Source organism: Copadichromis virginalis, linkage group LG9, assembly GCF_057382275.1.
Source record: "Copadichromis virginalis isolate Kocher_CV1m ecotype Utaka linkage group LG9, C_Virginalis_male_GT1.1, whole genome shotgun sequence".
Classification (NCBI taxonomy): domain Eukaryota; kingdom Metazoa; phylum Chordata; class Actinopteri; order Cichliformes; family Cichlidae; genus Copadichromis; species Copadichromis virginalis.
This window is the reverse complement of record NC_140626.1, coordinates 19291501-19305566: the sequence shown is the minus strand read 5'-3', so window position 1 is coordinate 19305566 and position 14066 is coordinate 19291501.

Genomic DNA, 14066 nt, shown 5'->3' with positions numbered 1-14066 from the left:
TTCATGTAATCAGTCTTTGTTTTAGCTGTACAAAGAATATGTTACATAACTCTGCAAGCACTTGCCTTCTGGAAATTAAAAAAAAAGAAGTTATTTCTCGTGGTTTTTCAGGTCTTCTGATGGTGTTGATGGTATCTATCTCTCTGATAAGATTATTTTGGGTTTTCAATCTATCGACAGCCCCCATTTCTTGCTCTGATATCTCTTTGAACCCTATATTGAACGTTCCAGCGGAGAGCTTCCAACTCAAAGTTTTAGCATGTGGAATCAACTCCATATATTTTCTATATCTCATTTTTAATGGAATAATAAGGAAAAAATATCTGATAATGTCAGTAAATTGCCCAACTTGTAAAAAAAGAATGCATTTCCTATATAGGTAATTCAACATTTTTATTCAATTAAAGCTCAAATTCTACACTTGAATGATAACGATTTACAGATGATGGAGACCCTCCCCATTATACCTTTCTCCTAACCCTGAAGCATACATACTGACAATCACTTGACGCAAAAATTACAAATTTAGACTATTACTCTATGATGACATGATGCAACTAATTTTTGTGTAATTTGACATAACATTTTCTCCCTGTTCCTTAAGAATGGCTTCTTAAGAGCAATACTTCCACTGAGATAATTTCTTTTGAGGCTTTGGTGAACAGTAGATGCATCAACTGAAGGGCTAGATGCGTCTCTCAGGTCCTGTACAAGCACCAGACTAAAAATGAGTGAAAAAGAAGTCAGTGTCTGAAGCCTAGAGACCAGTTTGAAAAATTACAGGAAAATCTGTCTCCCTAACAGCAAACTATCAATAAATGCACAGGAGTGTAAATATAGTTTTCCTATATGTACTCATTTCATTCTAATTTAGATTCATACACATATAACCCACTCTGATGAGTATGTAATTGGGGCACAGCAAACGTTAGCTGTGTTTCAAGTCTTTTTGATTGACTGAACAGGAATGCCTTTTCATTTTCTAACCTTGCAGCTACATAATTTATTCAAAAGACAATATAGGTCAATATACATTATGTTTAAATGTATGTTCTATACAGCTGTTCGCTCATGTTGCAGTACACAGGGAAATGAAACAGACATTTTTGTCTCACACTGTGACTGTTTGAGTGACAGACTGATGTAGAGATAGAGCAGAGCAAGGTAATAGTTGAAAGCTAATGTTTAGTGATGCTCCTCTTCGACATTTAAATAAGGTGTCAAGGACTGAAGAGAGGTTCATCTGTCCTTCTGTCATCACGGAGTCAAGAGCCTCCCTGTGCTAATATTATACATCTCTCTTCCACCTGAGCTTTGCCTGCATTCTGATGCTTGAATTTGTGCATCACTGACAGTTTTGTGTCCACTTTAAAGCATTAAGAATCAGAAAATGCATTATGTCCTTCGTAACCAAGAGTCTTATTGTGCATTTTTGAGTGCTGCTTTGATTTAAAACTTTTGAATGTCAAATAAATTCAAACCCTATCTGTATTTCTCTTCTCTAGTTGACACACAGGTTACGGTACATAAAACATGAATAGTTTTTGATTTGTACTCATGCTGTACGTCCACATTACAACTCATCAACACAACAGCGCCAATGATGCAAACAGCCTAATGTGTTTTTCTCTTGTATTTTATGAGATTCTCAGCAGGTCACAAAAAGACTCCTCCACCTCCACACCTACCACATTCACTGCTATGTTTTTTTTCTCACTCCTTTTTCATTTAAATGTATGCAAAAATGGCTTAAAGACATGCACCAGCAGACACAGTTTGCCACAAGTGAAAATGCAGGTGCGGAGATGAGAGAGCAGCTAATGTGTCATTCTGTCCTCTGAGGCTCGCTTTGGGGAAGAGACAAAACCCGAGTTCAGTGTAAACACAACTTCAGGTAAAAATTCTTCTTCCTATTCAGAACTTATTGTTTACACCCTTAAATTGTTACTGAAAAAAACAACAACTATGAAACCTGCCACTTTGCAGGCTTAAAAGTATTTTGACGTTATGACTTTTATGGTCAGTTGTCAGGTCTGTAATTATAGAGTGATAATGCTTATAGTTCTAAGATTTTACATATCACAACATAATAATAAATCAGCTGGTTTTTAGGGGCTCCTAAAATTACTTAAATCAAACCCCAGGTGTAAAGCAGCAAACCAGATTCCACTGTTTTGTGATTTGTTTAAAAAAAGATGAAGCCAAAATGGAGAGGCAGTGTGTAAAAAGCTAAGAGCAACCCACTATGTTTTTTTCTCTATCACTATATCGATCTCTCACATCTTTGTTGAAGAGTTTTGACTTTTCACAATGCTGCTTCAGTTCACTGATGTTTGTGAGCATTCATTTATGCACAGCTCTCTTAAGACATTTCAATCTGGTTGAGGCTGGACTTTGACTAGGCTATTGCAATGCCTTGATTCTTTTAATTTTCATCCATTCTGTTTTAGATTGTTGTATATTTTTTCTACTACTTCTACTTCTATACCTTTTCTATGCCTTAATAGTTCTACTGCATGACCCAATGTAGGCCGAACTTTAGCAGTGAGACAAATGGCTTCATATCTGGCTCTAGAATAATTTCGTATACCGAGGAGTTCATGGTCAACTCAATGACTGCAGGATGCCTAGGTCCTATGGCTTCAAAACAAGTGCAAATTAATAGCCCTCCACCTCCTTGCTTGACAATTGGTGTGAAGCTTGTGAGTGTCTGGGCAGGCTGAGGCAGTTATTTTTGGTTTCTTTTTTTGCTTTCCTCCATGACCAAATGCACTTGTGAAGAGGTTTGTCTTCCTCAGCTGTGTCTGACCTCTATCATCAGGAGAGAGTATTTAAGAAGCAGTCCAAGTGGCAGTTCATCGTCAGATCGTCATTGTGTGGTAACGTTTAGATCTCTCTAGTTTATGATCTTATTTCCATGCTACAAGTTGTACCTTTATCCTCCTTTGGTTTCCCATTCATTTTGCTTTTTCCAGATTCACAAAATCATGTTCAAACTCTCAGAAAAACTGTAAACCTTAATCCTCCTGGATTAACCCATCTGGCTTTCCTGCTCACCTGTCTTCCTGCTCTCAGTTGCTCATCTCCCTGCCCTCTCTTTGCAACCCTTTTCCTCTCATACTACAGTGTGACACCTAAGTGCTATTTGTTTTTCCTCTGTTTAATTTAGTTACAGCCAATCCTTTATTTCGAGCTCTGGTTTTCTCCCTCTTTCAGATTATCTCGCTATATCTGCTTCTATTGTGCCTCACTAACTTTAGTAGTTGTTTCACTGTATGCAAATGAAATTGTTTTCAGTGTTCTCCATTTGTGTGAGTCGGCCTCTTGGGTCCACCTTTTGGTTCATTCTGATCAGGAGTTTTTGCCTATATGCTGTATTTTGGTTTCTTCAAATATCACGCTGTGCATTACTGTCAAACATCTGCACTTTAGTCTTGTCTGTCCAAAGGACATTGTTTTAGAAGTCCTTTTTCAGTTTTTTCAGATGCAATATTGTGATGCTAAGAATTGCAGCAATGCTCTTTTTAGAGAAAAGAGGCTTTCTTCTTGCAACCTTTCCAAACAAGTTCAACTTATTCAGCTGTTTTAACATTTAACATGCTAACCAAGCCTGCTGAATCTGAAATATAGCTCTTTGGATTTTTGCAGTTTCTCTGAACATTACATGGGCTGACCTTACTGGGACATCCATTACTAGGAAGAGTGGCAACTATCTGGAATGTTTTCCAGTTGAATAATTCTTCTCACTGATTCTTTGGAAATAGCCTTCACTCTTCACAGATAGATGGGTATCAGTTCTCTAATATCATTGGTGTAGTCTTTTCTCCCTGGCAGTGTGAACAATGATCAACAAATCAGCAGTGTCATCAACCCTCAAATTTATCATGTGTTGTTCATTAGAAGAGGTTGAATTTATCTAATTTTATGATTTGCTAAGGACCAAATTCATTTTTTTTATTATTATGTTTGATATGTAAAACTTAAGAATGATAATAGGGTGCACTTTCCATGACTTCCAAGAAAATAACAGTGATGCCAAACAGCAACAATGTATTTATTCTATTTTGGCACAAATAAGAGATGTGATTTGAAGTACTGGATTTGCATTAGCAGAAAGGGAAAAAAGTAAATACATGTAAAATCTTTGGCACAAATGTTGATGATTTCAGTGTGTTTGCTGTTTTGCGAGTCAAAACTACAGAAAGTATCACAGAAGCCAGAAGGTGTTGACTCCACTGACTTATTTCAAGTATTCAAGATGATTCTGTAACGTTCCTGTCAGAAGTCAGTTCTCTAGACTCCCCCATCAATACTCCCAATTGCCTTTGTGAAGAAATCCACACGCAATGTGGGTGTAATAACTGCATGTTCAATTGCTTTTTCAGTTCTTCAGTTGGAGAATGCTACGGCTCAGCAGTGCACACATTTATCATAACAAACTTGAAAAAAAAAATAAGATGGTAAATAACCAGAATGATCCAAGAACAACTAAGCCAAGTGGTAATGCCAACTAGAGGGATAATTTTCATGGTAGAGTCTCTGGTGAAAATCATGAATATTTATTGTAAGTAGGAGCACCAGAGGAAGAGGGATATGCGGCTTTTATGTCACATTAACCTACACACATATTACAAGATTACATTGTCATCTTTCAGTTGGTAGAGTGGTGAATGACTGAAAAGATGAACATACTGTCAGGTTTGTCATATCGGTCAAAGCAATGCAGCATATTCTGGTTCACTGTAGCAGATGCAAGGAAGTGTGAACTTAAACTAATTGTCCTGGCAGTTCAACTACATTTTGCAGCATCATATTAGCATATTCAATCCATGTACTTTAATTGTTTGGGTTTTTTAAGGAAAAAAGGCACATTTTTATTTAGCATTATTTCCATTATCCTGACTGTATTTTAATTACCTTCCACAACATAAGATGCTGGCCATTGGTCTACTGTAGGCACATACAGTAACATTTTGAGTGTTTGTTCTTTTGAAAGTTACATAATTTAATTGCACTTTAAAAGTAAGCTCTTGGGCTTTGTTTTTGGTAGCAGATTAGTGCACGCACCAAGCCAGTCCCACAAGACCAAGTTGTTAATTGTTATATCATTAAATTCTTTTGGTTATTGCTATTTTCCACATTGCTTACAAGTGATTCCAGTTATATTTACTCTGGCTCTCCATACTTTACTGTTTCTGTCAATGGATTCTTAGACAACTAGCTACCAACCAATTCCAGACGCTCAAAATATTTTTTTTTTCCCTTTGGGGCAGAATCAAAAGTGCAGAAGTAGTTCAACATGATTGCATTAAAAGTGGAACTTTTACAATGGTCTCATCTGTATGAAGCCATATATCATTTGTTCACACCTTCTGCAATTGAATCGCGCTGCTAAAGTGACTCTCTGTGGTGCCTTGTTGCAGCAGCATTTTCCCATCTGACTTGCAGGGAATGAGCAACGTTATTGCCCTGGCTGGTTCCTCCAGAGGCATGCTAATGGAACTATTTGGCAGCTTGCCTCCAGAGGGAGGAGGGATGGACTTGTTTCACTTGATGTCAGTGTGGGGATCTGGAGGAGAGAAGAGAATTACAGGTTGGCATTGCTTCAATTGGCAGGAAGGGAGCAAAAGAAAAGACACCATGCAATATTTCACCCACTAGAAAGAGCCAAGTGCAGATTATTTGGGGGGATTGTTTTAGTTCAATTATTTTGGGTGGCTTACGGTTTTGCCACCAAGTTGGATCCGTGAACTTCATTCCCCCCGATCAAAAAGACATAAACAGCTCGATTTAAATGCAACTCCACCATCTGTTAAAGGTGAGTCAGGAGTATGAATTTTCACATTTTCCATCACAGTATAGTAACAGTCTGGATTTGTATAGTGATTAAACCATTGAGCACTAATAGCTCACACATATGGTGCTGGCTGGTTGTTAGTACCACTCGGTGTCTTCCCTGGAGTAAACAGCTGTGTGTTGATTACCAGGAACGGCCTTGAAATGACTTGCCAGATTTTTTTTCCCTTCTTGCCGTCACCTTGCCTGATTTGAAACAAGTGTTGACACTTTTTTTCTGAACTGACTTATACTTTTTGTCTTATTTCAATGACTTCAAAATTACAGAATTTGCAATGCCCCCCAGATTATGACTTTCTAAATGAGCCAAGACTAATGCTCGTTCTTACGACTGCTGCCGGACACAAGAGTATTATGTTGGCTAAGTGACGAGATCCCTCTTGTCTACAACTGGCTGTGGCAGTTGTGATGAGAATATTGATGCGTTACCTGTCTGTCTTTCCCTAAAGCACTGGCACTGTGTCTGAATGTAGCTGCATATATTTTCATTTAAAGTGGACCATCTTGAAGTGTGTATGTGTCTTTCCCAAGTACAATTCTCTGTGGTACAAGCTTATAATGACATTATAATCTCTGAGAATACTGATAGTGCTCCAGTAGCTCGCCTCTTTGGTGTAACCTAGGGCTTCAAGCATGAGACTTGAGTGAGCTGAGCGGTGATGCTTGGCAGTCCTAGATGCCTGCAGCTCTCAACCATCTATCAGCTCAGCTTAGGCAGTTTTTGCTGCTCAGCACTGAAGCACAGGCTGACACATACTGCCCTGATGGGAAATTTGGGGACATATAACTCTTATATATGTTAAGTTTTATTACCCAACAGGAAGCATTTTCCTGAAACGGTCTGATATTCTTCTTAGGAAAGTGACACAGTGAATGCTGAAATACTAAAATATCTGTGAGTAGACTTGTGAATACAGTTGACTTCCTGGTGAAATGCCTGTGCTGTAACTAGCTATGGTTCTGGTCCCCTTTTGGAAAGGTTTACCACAGTTTGTGTGAAGTATCATTTCCCTTTTAAGGGGTTTGACAATCAGTCCTAACACTGACTCTCAATCTGCTGGAGTAGGAAGAAAAAAATCGAAGTTCATTACTAAGAGCAACCACAGCCTGAAGAAAATTAAGCCTCGATATCACAGGGAGCCAAGATGAGAGGATTACTAGCCTGTCGGCATGCTTAGACGAAATCAGACAGCCCAGAGAAGCTGACTGTGGCATCAAAAGGTCGTCCTTATTAAAGATTATTATGAAAGGGCTCGAAGATACTGTCAGATGAGTGGATTACTGTGAAAATATAGTTTGAAATGGCAACATGAGCCAAGAAGGTGGAGGAAGGTCAGGGTAGCTGGTTGATCAACAGTGGGGAGTGGATGTCATGTTGGGTGCACACAGCGCCTCTGTCGAATGTGCCCCAAAGGTGCTCCTAAGTATATTTGTCACTGATGATTAGGAATCGCTGAAATATAGAGCAGGGTTTATGACTGCCAATACCGACTGCTTAAGGTGCTTCATCAGTGTTTACTTAGAATCCAATTTATTATCGACCTGCAACGGGAAAGTCAGCAAAATTGTCCACTTATACGGAAAGTGCTGCATCAGAGAAACCCTAATGGCTGCTCTAATGCCTGGAGCTGGAAAATGGCTCTATCATTGAGCATTGATCAAGATGAACTAAATATAGAGAACTCCATTGTTGCATAAGTGATATTGCTTAAATATGAGGCATCTTCAGCGGAAAAAGACATATAATTCAGTTTGTAAAATGTGTCTTCTCATAAAAGTTCAAATCTGCCTTAAAAAAGAGGAGTCAGAAAAAGAAGATCAAAGTTTAACAGTTATGATGTTAGCCATTTGAAGACACCACTGATTCGAATCCAAGCGGTAATAGTATTTTTCATTTTATGTCCTAAGGATGCTTCCAAAATGCAAAAGAGGACTGGAGGCATAGCAGCTTTGTAGAGATTATCTGGCTTGTATTAGAGTCTGGTTTTTTTTTTTTTTTTTGAATAGCGCTGTGCTACAGCTGCAAATTAGAGTCTGTAATGGGATGCAGAACATTGACAAATAGCGTCTTTTACAGTATATAGGCTTGTCTCCCTGACTTTGCTTCTGCCCTTGACATTTACTGTTGGAGGCCAATGTTCATTATAGTTTGACTTATAATGGCAGGGTGTTATAACACTTAAGCCTTTTTCATTTTTTCCTGTATGTCCACCTAAACATCTTCATCAGGATTGTCTCCCTGCTCAGTATTTCTATTCCTGAACTTATATTTGTCTCACTCATAAAAATATCAACCCAAGAAGAAACCTCCAGAACTGAAAAAAATGTGTGAGCGCCCAATTGTAGCTGGCTCCAAGTGAGTGAGACACACATTGTAAAAACGCCGAACTTTACCAAAAACAGAACAACAACTGTAGTTCAGTAAGGACAGATCATTAGAAAGAATGAACATGATTTATTGATGAACAGAATATAGATAGGTGTTTGGCAGCTAGACCCTGATGGCCCGTTTCGGCAGAATAGAACGCCAGCTGTGAAAGGGATTAGAGCAGGACCCCCTGGAGCCTAGACGCTGGTGGTGGAGATGAAGGTGGCTTGAACGGAACTTGAGTTATGAGAGGAGGAGATGGGGAGGAGGTGGGTTGCAAAACAGAGTCTGCAAAGGAGACAGATGCGCAGTGAGATTTAAAGTACGCGGCATGAATGCTGATTGGCCTGGAGAAAGCCGGAAGAAGGTGATTGGACTAGATCAGTGATGACACAAACAGCTTAACAGCGTTGGAAAGTGGCTTAGGCTTCATTAGGTTAACAACTGATACTTCCAAAAAAAAAAAAAAAAAAAAAAAAAAAAAAGGTTAACAACTGATAGTAGAAACTAGCAGGCTGCTAGACCCAACCTTTACCAACTCAAACTTTTGAAGTGGACCATGAGCTGGTGATGGCTTGTTGGTGTCTTTTGGAGAATTTTTAAGATAATTACCTGAAAAATAATAAGTGTGTCCAAAAACCATTGAAGTGAAGTCTATGTGCGTTTTGTGTGTTTGCATTAATAAGTATTTATTTGAAGTTGTGCAATAGATACAGCTTGCCAACCAAGCTGGTTAATGTTAGTTGATAATTTTCTTGTCCAACTGTGCTCACTTCTGACGAGCATGGTTGTGGCCAAAATACTACAACCTTTTAAATATACTCTGTGATACAAAGACACGTACACTTACATACATTATGTAAATGTAGTACATTAGCATACATCTGGCTTGTGATCTGAAAATGTAAGGATCTGGCTGAGAGCTTCATACTCTCCGATGCATCCAGTCTGCCTTTTTAAAAAAAAAATCATTCTTGTTCATATTTTAGTAAATCTCGAGTTTCATCAACTTTTCTTTTCTTCACTTTTAAAGTAGATCACGAACCAGCAGGCAATGAACCATTTTTTTCTTCTTTTGTTCTTTATAGCAAAAATCTTCATATCATTCTGTGTTTTCTCTCTTACTTTTCTCTCTTTTCCTCCATCTTCCCTCGGTTTGGTTAAATGTATTCCCATGATGAGGTCTGCAGCTTCAAATGCGCTGACTTCAGCATCTGATCTGAGTGCAACTCTTGTGATCAGGCAGGATTTTTACTTGTCAGGATCGCCTACTGCTACAGTACTCTTTCTTTCTATCCCCTCTTATTTATATCACATCCTCTTTCTTCTCTCTCTCAGCATCATTTCCTTTCATTCTGAAGCAGCTCGCCTGCAGTCTGTTCTGTCTGCCTCTTCTTTGGCTTTATTAATACTTCTGAGTATTATAACACGAGCTTCAAACTTTTCAAGATGGCTAAGCCTCTTGGAAAATTGCCCAACTTAAATTTAGTGGTATAAAGAGCATATGTGAAACTGACTATAGAACTGATAACTCCTGTTTTTATCTTATGTTTTAATTTGGACAGTACTGTATTTTCATACCAAACAAAAGAGACAAATAAATAATCATATTTTCTTCTTTCAAGGGTTAAAAATAAAATTAGTTTAAGTTAATACATTCAATAATTTCCATGTTTTAATGATTTGGGCTACAACATAATCAGCTCAGTCATGCATTAGTCTAACTCAGACATTTAAAGAATTATGAACGACTCCACAGAGGATAAAGTGGGAGACATTGGCCTGTGTAACCCAGATCTATGTGGACATGACAAAAGCTAAGTGGTTGGACTGTCACCTCATATTAGGAATCACTATCACTTGCCACCACAATGCTTTCATGTGGCGATCACATATTCTCCATCTTGGCCTTGTGTTCCAGTTTCCTCCCAGTCTCACAGGCATACAAGACAACTGGAGATCCAGAATGACTTTGAATATCAATGTTTCCCATATTCCAAATGGTTTGTTCAAACTGGAGTCCTTCTCTCACGCACTGGTTGTTTGAGAAATAAGCAGATACTATATAAGCTTCACTGCACCTCAGGACTTAACAAAGCTGAGCAAAAATTAGCTGTCGACCCCCCACCTACCACCATCTGTCACCGCAAAACCATGTATGCCGTATACTCACCAATGAATATCAAGTTCTTAACCTTGCTAACGTGTCCATATGGTATTTTTCTATGTGGCAGAAGACATGTATTGAACAAAATAAGTAGCGAAAATCCCGGTTAGGCATTTTACCTTTGAAATGCTGTGTAGGCCAGTGATGGTTGTTTCATAATCAAAGTCTTCAGAAATGCACACGCTACAAGAGGCACATCACAGGTAAGGAAATTAGAAACAATATGTAGAAACTGTGGCAGGATATCTAGGGTTCAAAAGTAAAATAACAAACAGAGCAAATTATAGGGCATAAAAAGGAACCAAACAAAAGAAACAAGCATGAGACAGGAGGGACCGGCACGGAGAAGAAGACAAAAGCACAAAGACTCTGGAAAAATGGTATCTATAGCTAAAAATGTGGAATGGTGTGAAACATTTGCTGGGTGTGTCAGAAGTATAACCATTCACCAGTAATGTGTATATACATGCCACTGTAGTGAAAAGACAATAACATATGCACAGTGCTGCCACAGACAGCAGTTACTCTCGGGTAATAACTGGGTGTCATTGATGCTGTTTAAAAAAATGTTTTGCTTTCTTTATTGGGGCTGAGCACAGCTGAGACTATCAGCACTCCAGGGAGAAGAGTAATAAGACACAGGTAAACTTAATTAGAGAACAAAGACAGCAGGGAAAGTGAGGGGGGGGGGGGGGGGTAGTGTGGGGCGTGGGGGTACACAAAGAAATAACCTTCAAAATAAAACAAGTACTTGAAAGAAGGACAAAGAAAAACTGACACAAAAAAGACCCAGATGAGAGAGTTAGAAAAAAATGTTGAAAAGAAAAATCACTCAGGGACATAAAAGGCGAGGCAAAAAAAGAAGAAGAATAAAAACCAAAGATTGTGATGGAGACCGTGACACAGAGCCCAAGGAACTGACTCCATCAGCTTGCACAGGGAAACTTTTGTCATGATCAGGAACAAGCTTTATCAGGCATTGTTAGCTGTTTGTTAATGTAATCAATGTTATCTGTTACACTTACATTTTGAACCTTAAAGATAGCTGAAAATAAAATAGAGACCATTCTCACATATCAACTAGAATACAAATGAGGGGCATTTGCTCAACTTCTTTTTCATGTATGGCTGAATTACTCCAGCATTAAAACTTGCCAGTGAGTGAGTAGTTTTACAGAGTAAAGACATCCCATTTCCATATTCTTAGTCATGCATACTCAGTTTTGCAAAGGTGTAAAGGTACATCTACACCATTTTCATGGAAAGAACTTCTTAATGTGCACTTTTGTATAACAGACACGTTTTTAGATGTTAGTTTATTCACTGCAGTGAGGAAGCACAGATTCTACTGTGTTTAAACAATGCATAGCTTGTCTTTATTTGGGGTCATTTGATTGGACATGCTTCTGCAGGAATGCACATCAAGCCAACAGTCTGCGAGCACAAAGTAAACTAAAATAATCCACCTCTTCAGGCCAGATTTTAATGCAGATTGTAGATGAATGAAATCATCAAACTAATTCAAATGCAGCAAACATGGGGCTTTTTGGTGCCCACGGTGCACTTTTCTCATTTTCCCAGTTGGAACAAACTCTTGCCTCCACACAGCGATAGGCGGAGGAACTGTAAAAGCATGCTGAACAGGATGGTTCAGTATTTGTCTGTGAAGGTTCTCAGTCATCCAGGTCATCGTAGTCAAAGGAGCATGCAAAGAAAAGCGTCTGGACTTCTTTAAGTTACTTGAAGATGTTTCACCTCTCATCCGAGAAGCTTCTTCAGTTCTAAGGTCAAATGGTGGAGAGTTTATATCTGGGACTCGCCACCATTTGACCTTAGAACTGAAGAAGCTTCTCGGATGAGAGGTGAAACGTCTTCAAGTAACTTAAAGAAGTCCAGACGCTTTTCTTTGCAAGCTCCTTTGAATGGTTCAGTATTCTTTTTTGTTAGCAACATACTTTTACTTAACAGCTACAGCCTTGATTCTTGTTGCTGGGCCATTTGACAGTTCCATTTTGAGACTGCTGCTCAGGTGAACAAAACAGTGTGATGAATGTTACCTGACATTAAATGTTATTTTGGGCAATTTGTTCAGGGAATAGACTTCTATAATCTTCAAAAACTCTATGAAAATGTGCTTGTTTACTTCAGGAACCATAGATTCACCTCTGAGTAAGAATGAATGCTGCTAGAGAACACATCAAGATTTTTAGCATATAAGGAAATCATAATGGTCATAACAGCCATTTGATTTTTGTCCAGAATTAACAGGACATGGACTCCAAATAGTCTCTGTGTACTTCTCTGCAAACATCTTCGCGAGGACCAGAAATTAGCATGTCACCATACTTGTGGGGACCAACAGTCACCTGTGGGCACCAAATGCTGGGCCTCACAAATTTTAAGTCAGTTATGAGGCTCAAAATGTGGTTTTAGGGTTTGGTGTGTGTGTGTGTGCGTGTGTGTGTGTGTGTGTGTGTGTGTGTGTGTGTGTGTGTGTGTGTGTGTGTGTGTGTGTTAGAGAGAGTCAGAATCAGAAGGCCATTTTAGTCTGGAGAATCTTTTTTATGTTTTTTTTTTTTTGTTTTGAATAGGATTTTAATCTCCAAACCTGCACTTATTCCCAAAATCTCAAATGATCCTCCAGACTGAGGGCAGCTTGTATAATGCAGTATAAGCTTTGGGAAATCAATAACATATTTTTAAAGCCTCCTGTACTGCGTGGGATACTTTCTAAAAAGCTTTGATTTACAAACAATCCCCTGAAGGCAGCTGCTGATGTAATGTAAACCTACACAACTTTTAGGGAATAACATTGCAAACTGTAATATAAATTATGATTTTTTTTAAATAAATGGAATAAATCACATCATTTTAAACAGACAGTGATCTTAACAAAATGCTGTGACAATTAAAATGCAGCTAATGTGTGACCACCACTGATTCCCACTGGTAGGAAGCAGAGATTTTTTTTTCCAAATTGATAACTGCACATCCGAGGTGTATTTGGTCTGTTTATAAGTAATTAAAAAATAAAAATGTAAACAAAGAAACTGAGAATATTTGAAATTAAACAAGAAAAGCAAAAGGTATCATGCCGACTAGTGGTTAAGCACAGACATAAGGACTGGTCAGCAACATCCAGCTTCTAGGGAGAATTGTTTTTTTCTCTCAAACAGTTGGTGATTGGTTGCTGGAGGTTGTTGGTAGTCACCAAGCAATAGTGAAACTTCACTACCGCTCAGTACATGCAAAGTATGGGTGGCATGCATGCAAGCAACCAAAGCAACCAAGTTTTGTTTGCAAGGTTTGCAGTCCAGCAACCAATTTTACCTAGTAACTGCCAGCAACCACTTGTCAGCCCTTTGGGGTATGCACACTTTTCCCCAGTGGTTGCCAAGGTGTTGCTGACCAGTCTTTAGGCCTGTGTGAGTGAGGCCTTAGATACATACCAAACAACTGCAACAAAACTACTGACCTTTCTCCATGTTCTGTTTTTCTCTTTACACATTTCTATGTCAGTCCTCAAATAATCCAAAACAATTCAACTCAAGATTTGCATAATCCTCTGAAGGGTTTATTGTATGATTTATGCCTGTTATGCATTATCTGCACTAAATTTTGCTAAATGGAGACGCATTAAGCTGACTTCATGATGCAGGATGCATAATACAAATT